At 38.6% G+C, this 13860-nt stretch overlaps 1 protein-coding gene across 7 annotated transcripts in view; it reads left to right on the plus strand.

Annotated features, from left to right (window-relative positions):
* The window catches only part of MAPK10 (mitogen-activated protein kinase 10), a 145579-nt gene that overhangs the window by 14713 nt on the left and 117006 nt on the right, over nucleotides 1-13860 (plus strand). The window lies entirely within an intron of this gene.

The following is a 13860-nucleotide window of genomic DNA, read 5'->3' on the forward strand; positions in this document are numbered from 1 at the left end:
CTAGATGATCTTTAAAGGTCCCTTCCAAACCAAGCCATTCTCCAAAAAGAAAAACTTGGCTATGTAGATAAAAAGGATACAAACCAATAGCCCTGAAGTAGGACTAATGCTGTTTCACAGTACTTGTCTTCACTGAGCAACCTAACCAAGCTGTTGCATGCTTATGCCCTTCTCCAGTAATGCCTCATGCAGAGATGGGTGCAATCAAGCCTCAGGTTTTTGTTACCCATGCTGCTGTGTTGCAAAGCCCAGTTGACACTTCTCCTTATCTTGTGATCTGAACTACTTCTGTTCTACCATCTACTCCACTTCCTGCTGCTCTAAACACTACTGATATTGTCTGCAGCTAAAGCACTTGTACTAAAATACATGCCATTTTCACAACTAATGCAGTAAACATGCATGCAGGGATCTTCTGAGGGGATTCCGCTATTTTCACTAAATCCTTTAATTCCTTTCCTCTGCTTTCTGCAGACATCAGCAGAACTCTGGTTTTGACACCATCCATTGCTCTTTAGAGGGATGAAGAGAATGAAGCTTTCTTTTTTATTTTAGCAATCAGAATTTCCAGTATTTTGCCTTAGAACTTGTTTCTGAAGTAAAAATAAATTCCAAAATGAAGTTATTCTTATTGCTGTGCCTTACCAATAAAACTGTTGTACCTCCTCAGCTACTGTTTTGCAGTCATCACCTCTGTTCCTTTCCAGTGTCTGCTGTTTCCTCTCACAATTAATTACTTTTTAGCTTTATCCTTCGCTATTTCTGTGTTAGAAACTGTCCTTGAAAAGGTTTGGTAGATATTTCCAAACACAGACGCTCAAAGTAATGCTGTGTGTAATGCCCAAAAGAACAGCAGCATGATTTTGGGTTAGATCTGAAGGCTCATTGCGTGTCTAGTGCAGCTCAAGGTGGTAAGTGTGATGTCAAAAACTTTACAGAAAGCTAAAAGACTTCTTTAACACAATACCATGAAAATTCACCTCCAGGAAAAAAAAATCAGACTCAAGATGTAGAGCAAGTTCAGCCTAGCAAGTCCCTACCTCGAAAAGCTTGGTTGTGATGACATATCCAGACCAAAAGTCAGTAATTGTTTCAGTTAGCTTACTGAGTGCCAAGTCTCTGACTAGAGAAGAGATAGAGCAAACAAAAAAGCAGTATATCTTTGCTTTGCGAAAGAGAAAATATATTTTGCTGGTGTTTCTGGTGGTGGTGGTGGCGGTTTTGTTGTTTTTTTTCCCTATATTAGGCACTTGCTTTTGATACTTCAAATTTATTTAATCACAGAACCATAGAATCAACGAGGTTGGAAAAGATCTTTAAGAACATCAAGTCCAACTGCTCCCCCAGGACTGCCAAGTCCACCTCTAAACCAAATCCTTATGTTCTAATGCAAACCTTCAACTTGAAGTTACCTGAGGGAGAGAGTTCCATGAATGCCTTCTGTTTCTCTGTGAAAGGAAATGTCTCTGTCCTCCAGGAATTTTGTGTTACAGCACTGAGCTGCAGTTTGGGAAGACTGTGTATCACTACTTCAAAGGACAAGCATATGTGAAGATAACTAGCTGGCTTAGCAGCTAGGTAGAGATAGAATGGGATAGACATAGCAAGGTAGAGGCAGAGTGAGCTCTAAACAAAATAAGACTTAACTGTGCTGCTACATTTGATTTCTGTCCGTTACATCATTGCACTTAATGGCACATGAGGTGCTTTGTAATGTTGATTACACCTAAATCCATGGAGAGCTCTTTCACGTTGATTGTACCTCCACCTGGTATTGTTTACAGTATGAATGAATATATAACTTGCCACAAACCCCAAAATTTTTATTTATATTCATGGTGAATAGTATTAGCATATCTCCTGATAGATTTCATGGTTGTACATTAATAAAACTTTCAGCTCTTTATTACCGTGTATGAGAGAAAAAATGGTGTCAAGAGAGATCTAAGCTGTTATTCCATCTTCAATGCTGTGTGGTATTGCAGAAGGATAACATGAAATTCATGTCTAGAATCACTTTTTTAAAAGAAATATTTGAGCTTAAAGCTTTTGCTAGGCTAGTAAGTCATCAGAACGAATAGGATTTTTGTTATGGTTTTGGTATTATGAGCTTATGTTAAATATTGCTCTTTAGTAAGCGATGCAAGCGTTTTCTTTCTGTTAGGGTGAGGCCCAAAATATATCTGCCTACTTATCAAAAAGAATAGACGCTGCCATTAAATTACTCAAATTCACCAATTCATTCAGCAAATGGTGCTGCTTTGGTTTTGCATTTCTTTCTTGGCACATAGTCCTTACACTCAGTTATTTTTTTCATGTTAAATGTCAGCTTTTTAATGATGGCTTCCCCGTAACATATGTAATGGAGAGTTAAAAAAAAATAAAATAAAGAGCTATACTGGGGTTTATTGTAATTTTCTTCTGTGAGACATGAAATGTAGTAAATTTGTGGAATACAAAGCCATTTCCTCAGGACACAGAAATTGGCTTCTTTGTGCATGTGGTATTTTGCACTGTCTTCCATGCTATGGAATTTTATGGCTTAATTCTGTAGCACAGTGCATCATCAGCATTGCTTATTTACATTGACTTGCCAGTGTTTGCTTTTTTAAATAAAAAGAATATGCAGTATATCATAGGTGGGTTTTGAGTCTTAAAATCAAGATAGTGAATTAACTGATTTGTCCTTACATATAATAAATGGTGGGTTTTTTTTTTTTGCAAAGTACCATGTTTGACGTTGAAATGCACTGTAAACTCAGGAGCAAAGACAATGAGAAGAGAAAGGGAAGATAGTGCAGAGCAGACAAATTGCAGCAGCTTTGGCATGGTTGTTCTTGGAGTCCAGGACAGGGTAGTTTTGATGGTGTATGTGATATACTGCAGTTTTTTACAGGAGACTTCCACATAGTCAGTGAGTGTTTGTTAAACATTCAGTAAGTCTAGCTGACAAGTGTGCTATGCTTGCAGAACCAACAGTCTAGATACATGGAGGACAATGTAAAGGGTGTTTGTGTAAGAGGGCAGAAAAAGCAGCCTACTAATATGATATTAAGACTTTATCATTGGAGTTGTTTGATAGGACAAGCCAAAGTGCCATAAAAAATCTGCCAAGAGAACAAGTAGAATTAATAACCAGCACTTGAAATATACATGCAAACTTTGATCTGCTAATAAAGTTTGGAGTAAGAAAGTGTAAGTGATTGACACTGCTGCTAGTTCAAAATCAGCAAACTTTTGCCTTCAACTAAGTTGTCTGGAAGAAAGGGTAACCGCCATAAGGACATTATGGTTGCAGGCAGGAAGGAAGAACAAGCAATGCAGGAGATAAGCTTGTGGCTCTCTGAATTAGTTGCTGTTGCAATGGTTGGATTATCACTGGTGGAATTAAAAAAGGAACAGCTGCAGGCCCATTCTGGTTCCTAACTGCAAGATTTCCTGGTGACTTCTGTAGCAACACTCTACTATAACTCTGTGATATTGTATGTACTTCCTAGTCTGTCAGAGATCTTTTAATACTAAGGCTTTACTGTTGCAACTGTCCTAATTTTCTCTTTTTGTCTAGAAGGCACCAAGGCCATTTTGCCAGCCATAATTTTGGTGGATTTACTCTCCTGTCTTGTGCTTGAGAAGGGGTGTTGGGGGCAGCATGTGAGATGATGCTTCAGGAGCACTGCAGAAGGGAGGGGATAGTGGTGACAATCTGCAGTGTGTTCCCTTGTTCCAGAGCAAGGTCCAACCACGCCTGAATGCCATTGCATCTCATGACCATGACTGACAGAAATCTCTTTATTTTACTGCTGTTATAAAACTGGAGAGCTGTGTTTCCTCTTAAGTCTTGATTTTTAAGCTTGCAAAACAAAATTAATTTAGATGAAATATTTCTTTTGGCATTCAGTGAAGAATGAATGTCTCCTTCGATTCTGCTCAAATCCTGTTTGCTGATAAAGACATTTGGCTTGGGTTAATATCGGACAACAGCAGTTTATGCATCTCTTCATCTCAAGACAGGGTTTTGGCTGGATATCAGTTTTGGTTTTGCACCCCTATAGCTCTCCCCAGCATGAAGTGTTTATTTTCTTTTCATGTGACTATTTTCAAAAATCACCATTGCCTTCTCGAAGTGATACCAATTCTGGGCAGGGAGTAGTACAAGCACACACTGGTCAGGAGCCTTTTAAAAAATCCATTGTTTCAATTATCCTCTTTAAAAGCTTTGGGAGCAGTGCCTCATTTAAACAGATTGTATGGTTATTTACCTCTTCTGATGAGCCTCTGAAGTACGAGTAGGTAATAGGATGGGGGGAAATGGACTGAGATAGTTAAATTTTCTTTGTTCACTGCCTGCAAAAGACCTTGTGTTTTGGTAGATCTGCCTTTTTTCCTGAGGTCTTCTGTTCATCCCTTTCCATAAAAATGAGTAGGCTTCTGTGCCTCTTCTGAGTAGGCTTTTGTGCCTTTCTGACACATAAATGTAGACCTTTGAACTTCAGCTGCATAAAAGCCCAAGACAGGCCTGCAGAGCAGATCTGCAGTGCCTCACCCTATTTGATGACAGACATCCTCTCTCTGCACTCTCTGCTTTCTTTTCTACTGGGAAGTAGATATATGGACCTCATCAAGATGTATTTAATGGAATAATAATAATAAAAAAAATAAAATAAAACTGCTGGACTAAATTAAAGATGACCTTGCATAGGGGGATTTTGTTTGGGTTTTCTTTTCTTAGGGAATTTATATAATCAGCCACTTCCAGAAATACATTCTAACCTGCACCACAGAAGGAAATGCAGAATAAATAACTACAGCTACCTCAATGGAAGGCATACCACAGCACATAAAGAATGAATAACTTTTCCTCCTTCAGAATTAAAAAATCTCAAAAAAATGGAAACAAACCATCATAAATAGTGATGAAGACCCCTGGAAATTTAAAGGCTGGGGAGAGGGAGAATTTTGGTGTGGCCAAAGATTGCTGATTTCTTCTGACTTAAATTACAGTCTAGTGTTGCTTGCAGATATTTTTCACAAGTGTCATCACAGTATTTATATAGTATGTATAAAGTTCACAAATACAAAGTCAATACCATTTACATTGGTTACGTCCTATGGCTGAAAAGGCACTTAGCCATATAACAACACATGCGTTTTTGTATAGTATATGTAAATCTGTCTATATGTACTGTAAATTCAAGACTACAAATTTATAGGTGAAATATTTTGACATAACTGAGAAATCTGTTATTTCCTGAGAGGTAATTTAGATGTGAGAAAAGAAATATTTAACCTTCGTGCACATTAGAACTTCAAGTACTTGCCATATCTAAGCAGTATTTGACCATAAATTGTTTATTAAATATAAGTTGCATTTAAGCATCTTAATATTTGACCCACAGATTAAAGGGGTAATGAGGCAGAGTTTGGTACCTGACTACTGGAGAAGAAGAAAAGAAGTAAAATAGTGCTGTCTCTCTGATTATTTTTAGGAGTGAACAACTATGATAAGGAAGATTTTTTTCTAACAGGAGAGAATATAATCCTTTTACTGCATTGTTAGTGTTAGCAGCAGACTAGAAGTAACTCTAATCTGTCTCTAGGAGGACTAATAAGAAAACCTTAAATTGAGGGGAAGAAGAAATGCAGCATAATTGGCGTACCAGAGTTGGAATGGAAGAAATTAAAAATTTGGGATACTCATCTGCATTATTAGTCTGTAGTTATTTTTTTATCTTTGATTTGAGAAAAAATATTGTCCATTGACTATTGAATTCTAGTTACGGAAAAAAGTATTCAGCTGCATTTTATTTGTTTTCATTTATTGTATTTTTTATTTAATTTTATTTAATTTTGGTTTCTTTATTGTTACTGTCTACAGCATTTCTGAATCTAGGACTACCCACAACACTAAAAAGGAGACAGATCAATTTACCAGGATAATTGTATGCACACCTAGTTTTAACTAACTGAATCATCCTGACAACTCTAATTTTAAGCAGGTGAACAGTGCCTAAATCAGACTATTCAGGTACTTTAAAAATCCCACAGAATTAAGAACATTTTTACACTAGGTCTGAATGCAGAAATCCATAATTGCAATGGGAGGAGGGGGAGAAGGAGAAGGAGAGGGTGTTTCCACAGGCAGGAATTAGTTTCCTCTCTATTGTATGTCTTTGACAATCTCCTACATGCAGAGTACATCATAAGTTTTTTCAGCCTTAGCAATATCAGCATGTTTGTTGGCTAAAACTGCTGAACTTTCATCACCATTTCCCAATTATTTAGAGACCAAGACTGAAAGAAAGGTCATAAGTCTGAAACAGAGCTCTTGTTATTAGATACCAGACAGCTATAATCCCATCTGTGTAGATCTATAGACAGGATCTGGGTCATGTGAAATACTCCCTCCCACCAACCAGAAGCCCTGTAATGATTATTCGTGATTAATTTTAAAGAGAGTATTGCAATATAGTGCTGAGTGAATTCTCATTTTTAGAATCCCTCCCACTGAACAACATTTCAAGCTGTTATTATTATAACAGTCCTGACAATTCCCTGATTAGTTCTTATCCATGTGTGTCAGGTACTATTAACACTTAACTGGTCAGAGCTCAATCTTAACTACTCTCCAAGTCTGCTTCTTCATGCAGTGCCTGAGTGAAGCTGTGATATGTGTCTTACTGTCAAGCTAGAATACATAATCCATTTCCACTTGTTGGTTTACTGACACTTCTTATGTAAAGTGTGTCTGTGAAGATGGTGGTGGCAGTTCTAATTGCTGGTGGAAATGTTGTTTTTTGCTTTTGCTGTTCTTGAAGTATAAATAAGTGTGCTGTATATAGGTCTCATAGTACAGTAGTAGGTGTTTTCAGTTCATGTTGCCCTGCTAATGTGCTGATGTCTCAATTTGTTGTGATTGCAGAGCTGGGCACCAGTGGTCATTATACGTGTAGGCACAGACTTGAACATAGAAGGTGACTTTGCTCTGCTGTCATAGAATCATAGTTGGGCTTTCTCAGCCTGGAGATGAGAAGGCTCCAGGGAGACCTTATAGCAGCCTTCCAGTATCTGAAGTTCCAAAAATCTGGAGAGGGACTTTTTACAAAGGAATATAGTGACAGGACAAGGGGGATAGTTTTAAATTGAAAGAGGATAAATTTAGATTAGATAGTGGGAAAAAATTCTTTGCCATGAAGGTGGTGAGACACTGGCACAGTGTCTTGAACTGCCTAGAGAAGTCTTGGCTACCTGGTAGTGTTTAAGGCTAGTGTGGACAGGGCTTTGAACAACCTGGTCTACTGGAAAGTGTCCCGGCCCGTGGCAGGGGGTTTGAACTAGATGATCTCAAGAGTATTTGTCCTGCTATTCCTGGTTGCTAAGCTGTTGTCATATAGCAGTTGCCGCAGTGGTCAAAATAGGTTTTGTCTGTCATATTCTGTAACTGGATTTTCTGAAACACTCTTTATAATTTTAGATTTGGAAGTGGCTTTGGATTCACTGGGTGGGTTCTGTCTGAATAAGAGTAAGAGTATTAAGCATTTGTCTTATTTCATCACAAACTAAATTTTATCTGGACTGACATTAGAATTTTCAGCTTGGTCCTTTGCCATCACTAGCTGCAGTCTCTGCCTGAACTGATGTTCTTATCATGTCATCAGCTGTTATACAAATGCTGGCAACACCTTCAGGTTTTTCTGCGTTCATTAGCAAAAATACTTTGTCAGCTCATTTGGTTGCCAAAAGTAGAGAGAAAATATTCTTTTGTTTCTTTGTTTCCTCCTACCAGTTAAAAAGTACATGGTTCAGACAGCTGATTATGTGATCTTTTAATATCTCTATGTTTTACCAAGTATGTTTTTAGCACTTTGGCTGTACTAAAATGTCTGGTATGGGGGCTGAGAAATGCTGTCTCAGGATAACCTTGTTAAAATGTCTGAAATTGAGGTGATCCTATTCTTGCTGTGTCTTAAATTTTTGCCAGGCTACAATCCTGTAGAGGAGGCTTGTTTGCTTCAGCCGCAAGTTTCTCCCTTTACCAGCACTGTGCATACAACTCGCTACATCTGTCATTGCAAAGAACATACTTCTGCATCCACATATGATGGTGGTGACTCAGCAACTGATGTATTTGTTGGCTTATTCAAGAACTCTTGTACTTCATAAAAAATTCTGGATGTCATGTGATCAGTTCTTTTTTGGTGTTGTGCATCTTTGTTTATAGTAAGCTTATAATGCATGTTATCTTTAGCTTTATATATGTATCCAGCTGATATTAAAATGTAAGCATGGGAGAACTGAAGAGTGGCTGAACTGAAGTTCTTGATTGTCATTTTTAATGGAGAATTTTATCAGTAACTCTTTCTTGATCTCCTTATATTACAAATACAGCATTCAAGTGATTTTTAAGTACTTTTGATACCTTTTTGCTATGTAGGGTGATAGATGAATTTTAGCTGTAGTGCCAGACTCAAAATGTATAGGTATATTGTCTTCATAGTGAATGAAGCACAGATGAATTCCAGTCTTCCACTCCACTAGCAGGTTTCCTTTCTCAGATGAACGGTTCAGAAATGAGACCTAATATACAGGAGTGTACCCAAGGAGCCTGGTTAAACCTTTTATTGCCTAAGGGGAGCATGTCTGCAGTTGGGTATTTTCATAAGAAGATTTTCCACGTGCTGAGAGTGTGCCTCTGTTGGTGTGAGGGTTAAAGCACCTACAGATGGCTTGTGGTCTGTTTGACCTCTGAAACTGTAGTTTGGAAACCACTGTACTGTGTAATTACTCTTAAGCTCTGATAACCTCATACACAAGAATAGCTTGGTCACAACTGAGTTCAGCAAACAATCTGTAGGTCTCGTATGGCTAAATTTTTGGTTGGTTGGTTGTGTGGGAGAACAGACATTTAATTTTCTACATTTTTGCTGTTACTTCAAATACTGAGCATATTCTGGGTGGCTCTGTGTAATTACAGTCTTTTTCTATTTGTGTGACTTGTTCTCTGTTTACTTTGGTCTAGTTCCTCCTTGCCTTACTTTGAAACTGCTTTTGTACAGCTAGCTACACAGGTTGGCCAATGAGATTTTTGGGTCCTTGTGACTTCAGGCAGGCTCTGCATTGGTTTTTGTACCTTAAAGCAGGGACTTTCAATACCTCTCCTTTTTATCTAGTTATCTGTTGCTCTGTAACTGAAATTCTTCTTAATTCTGAAGAGTTCTTATTTTTAGCTAAGCCTTTTTTTTTTTTTTTTCTTACATGCAGATGGACCCAGAACTAGTTAAAACCATGCACTAAGCACCTTTATTTCTGGAGATAGCTCTCTCTACTGGTGTGCCTTCCAGCATTAGGCTTTGTCTTGGTAGCTTTGCAGTTACTGGCAAAAACAAATATTGAGAAAGAGTGCTACTGCACTGCTACTATTTATATTATTACTTTAGATAATATCAATAATCCATATTTAAGTCTAAAGATACAGTGCTTATTTCCTTGATTCTTAGATTCTTCTACTGCCTATCAGTAGTGTAAGTTGCTCTGAGCTGAAGCTATCATTTAGGTCTCGTTTTTCAGACAGGTCTTTTCTTTTGGCTGCTGGGGCTTCCTCACAGAGCTCTGTGTTTTGTCCTGTCAGTCTCCAGTTAGAAATCTCTTCCACCTATATTTGAAGCTACACTAGTCACCCCCATCCATTTTGTGTGCATCCTTTCTGGTTTCATTTGTTGTCTTTTATTGCAAGTGGTAAAGAAAACAGAAAGCCTCCTTTTCTGGCCTTACCATTCCAAGAGGTTGTCAGATAGAATGGAGATACTAAATTTTTTGGCATCTCTTGCTTTACACACACATATACACACACACACACACACACGCACACAAACCTAAGTGTATTATCCCCATGGTTTCTCTGTTGTAGCTGGGTCATTCGAAATAGAAGAGTGTGTGGAATGAGAGATAATTGATTGTAAGGCAAATATTAGGACAAAGAAGAAGATAAAACAGTGCATTTAAGCTTGTGGGGGAGCTATGATTCTAAAAAAAATTTTAGACATAAAAGCCAATATGAGGAAAACTGACAAAAATCCGGCAGCAGTAGACAGGAATATGTCTTTGTGCAGCCTGTGCATCTGTAAATTCATAACAATAGCAGCTGCTGGACCAAGTAGTCTTTCTGGTTCTGTCCCTCTCCTTTCCTGTGACAGGATAAAAGGAAGAAAATGGGAATTGCATTATGTTTCTTGATCATTTGAGATCTGGAAAGGCTCCTAGGCTTCTGCATTACTCTGGTAATTGGGTTATATACTGCAGGAGGCCAATATACTTGTGTGATTAATAGACTATTTTGACAAATTATGTATTTCTGAAAAGTACACGGAGCAACGCTGCATTTTAATGTAGGAATAACCACAGGTTTTTTTTACTCATCTATAAACATGCCTCTCTGTTTTCCTGAAGAATATGCATAAATCACATTTCAAACATGAGATAATCATCACCAGTCAGTAGAAAGATATTTCCATGGCAACAGTTGCTAAATTAAACAGTGCATCAGTACCATCTCCCTATTTTTGTCTCCCTGACTTCAGCTCAGCTAACATGTAGCTTACTGAAAAGTAACAAAATAATCATACCTGCTATAAAGTAATAAATTCACCATTGCCTCTGTAAAGAGTACTTCCGACAGTACTGGTCCTTAGACTTTTACACCTGCACTTCTGTAACTCTCCATAGTCTGTGCCAAACACTTAGTATGTCCTTTTTACACACCCAGTGGAGTTACTGCAAATATATTTCAGAAGCTCAGGAAAAAATCTTCCGGCACGGATGAAAATCTGACCACTCTTATCACAAAATCACGGAATGGTCTGGGTAGGCAGGGACCTTAAAGATCATCCAGTTCCAACCCCCCTGCCATGGACAGGGACACCTTCCACTAGACCAGGTTGCTCAAAGCCCCATCCAGCCTGACCTTAAAACACCATCATGGATGGGGCAGCCAAGACTCCTCTGGGCAACCTGTGCCAGTGTCTCACCACCCTCGTAACAAAGAATTTTTTCCCATCATCTAATCTAAATTTATCCTTTCAGTTTAAAACCATTCCTCTTGTCCTGTTACTATATTCCTTTATAAAAAGTCCCTCTCCACATTTTTGGAACTTCAGATACTGGAAGGCTGCTGTAAGGTCTCCCTGGAGCCCTCTCTTCACCAGGCTGAACAAGCCCAACTCAGCCTGTCTTCATGGGAGAGGTGCTCTAGCCCTCTGTTCATCTCCATAGCCCAACTCTGGACTTGCTTCAACAGCTTCATGTCCTTCATATTTGGGGGACCCAGAACCGCACACAGTACTGCAAGTGGGGTCTCATGAGAGCAGAGTAGAGGGGCAGGATTACCTCCTTTGACCTGCTGGTCATGCTCCTTTTGATGCAGCCCAACATATGGTTTCCTTTCTGGGCTGTGAGCACGCACTGCTGGCTTATGTTGACCTTCTCAGCAATCAACATATCCAAGTCCTCTGCAGGGCTATGCTCAATCCAGTCTCTGCCCAGCCTCTGGTGCTTGGTATTGTTGAATTTCATGAGGCTGGCATTTGCCCACCTATCAAGCATGTCAAGGTCTCTCTGGATGGCATCCCTTCCCTCCAGTGTGTCAACTGCACCATACTGTTATGTGATGATCACACAACTTGTCATTAGCAAGCAGATATAGAAGATAAGTAGGAAGATTTGCGGTTTTAGTTATAAAAATTACAATAATTTGAGATAAATCCTTGAAAAGTTCTGTGTGACTGTGCTCTTCGTATTATGTTTGTGTTACTTCATTAACATGCCTTTTATGCATTTTGTTGTCCATGTTTTTGTTGTGTGGGTTGTTGTTTTTTGTTTCCTTGAAGTGCTTGTCAGTAGGAATTGCTCTCATGAGGTTAAAAAGAAACTTAGGTTTAGTTGCCATGCACAGTCAAGAGCATCTCTCTGCTGTACGATGTTAAAGGATTCTTGTTCTCAAGGATATTTTCCTTTTACTGTACATTAACTGCTTTTGCCATAATGAATAACACCTCTGAAAAGGAAGAGGCAGTTTCTAACAATGGGAAATATTTTGCTTTTTACTCCACCTCATCACTAGTGTGAGCTAGTTTAAATTTTGAACCAAAGATTTCCAAAGAAGAGATCAGAAAGGCAGAGAATAAATTGATACTTCTTTTCCATGTTGTTGTTCAGGTATAAGCCACAGGGACATATTTTGACTGTCTCTGCGTTGAAAGAGGAAAAAACTAACTCTTTGCTTTTATCTAACATATTTCATATCTACAATGCCTTTCCCAACTCTCAACCCTCTCAGAATTTCTTTTTTTTTTTTCTTTTTTGGCTTGTAAAGCATAACGTTACATGGTCTTGTTCTATCAGCATTCTGATTTATTTCATCTTCCTTACTCAGTATATCTTACACCTCTCTTTGGCCTGTCCTCCCTTCATCCTGAACCGGGAACTTGGGGCCTGAAGAGTTAATGGTAGAAGTGTACCACACTTATTCCTGAAGCATTAGAAGTCTGATGGGAAGCTGAAATCAGCACTCTTCTTTTCCTTGTTTCTTAGGTCTATCTTAGGCAAAACTTACATAGGCAAGGATGGACACTAAGGCATTCAGAATGCTTTTGCTTCCCTTCAGGGGCAACTGGAGCTGTAGAACTGGATTTCCTTATGGAACTTGAGCGAGGAATGGATGAGTTGCTATAGAAAGACTTGAAACAAAGAAAACTGTCACATGTGTGCTTCTGACCAAAATGGGACTGTTACCACACTGTGTGACATACAACTTCTGAAACTTGAAGAATGTGAGCAGGTTTTAATTGATTTTATAGCTGCCTTTTTTTTTTTTTTTGGCACAGAAGTAATACTAAATTTAGTTGCTGTTGCTCTGTGTTAAAAAAATGGAATGAAAAATCTCAGCTGCTTTTAACTGCTCACTGCATCTCTAAACCAGCTGATTTTCCAATTCCTTCTGACTCTGCATATGAGCAATTGTGCTTAATCTGCTGTGTATGAAAGGATTTTAATTAAGTTTATCCTGGCAGGAAGCAAGTCTGTAATATGGATATTCTGAGTTCAGCAGGTTGTGCCTTTGTGTCCTCACACATTTCCTCAGAAATATGAGGAAGAACAACTGTGTAAGGCTACTGTTTCCCAGGGAGCAATTTTCCTTCTACAAGGACAGCCTGTCCATGTTTTCTGGCAGCTGGTGCTCCATTGCGTTAAATTTTAAGAGTCTGTTTTGCATTATTAAGCATGGGGAAGCAACTACACTGATGATAGCTTAATCAGTGCTATGATTAAACAAACACAAATAGCCCAGTCTTGGTGTTTCTGAAAATAATTATTTGGAGCTATTTCCGATTTAGATGCACTAATTGAGTTTGGGGTGACTTGGCCATTTGTTGGTATTACTGATGTATGAAAAGTGACTTCTGATGTGCTTTTTGTTTTATTTGCCTGCTAAGGCTGTGCCTTAACTCAAGTGCATAGTTCACTGATGTATCCGGCAGTATTAGGAGTTTCAGGTAAAGATGTCAGGTAATTTAAAACTCCAGTTCCCTATCTCCAGGGTAACTTACATGGGCACATCACTGGGAAATCAGTCACTCACTTCCTAGACTTCCCAGACTAGTTCACAACAGGCCTTTAAGTGCCCAAAAGCCTTTGTGCTGGTTGCCTGTTTATAGGTGGCACAGGTTTTCAAGGTTGCATGAAGTAGATGAAAAAAATGCCATTCTGCCTGCTTTGTCATAATATAGAGATTCTTCTCTTTCCCTTATTCAGTCTGGTGTGAATCATGTTGCTTCTTCAAAACTCTTGTTCAACTAATCTCAACTGAAA

Source organism: Pezoporus occidentalis, unplaced genomic scaffold, assembly GCF_034315485.1.
Source record: "Pezoporus occidentalis ecotype Australia unplaced genomic scaffold, CSIRO_AGI_Poc_V1 ctg252, whole genome shotgun sequence".
Classification (NCBI taxonomy): domain Eukaryota; kingdom Metazoa; phylum Chordata; class Aves; order Psittaciformes; family Psittacidae; genus Pezoporus; species Pezoporus occidentalis.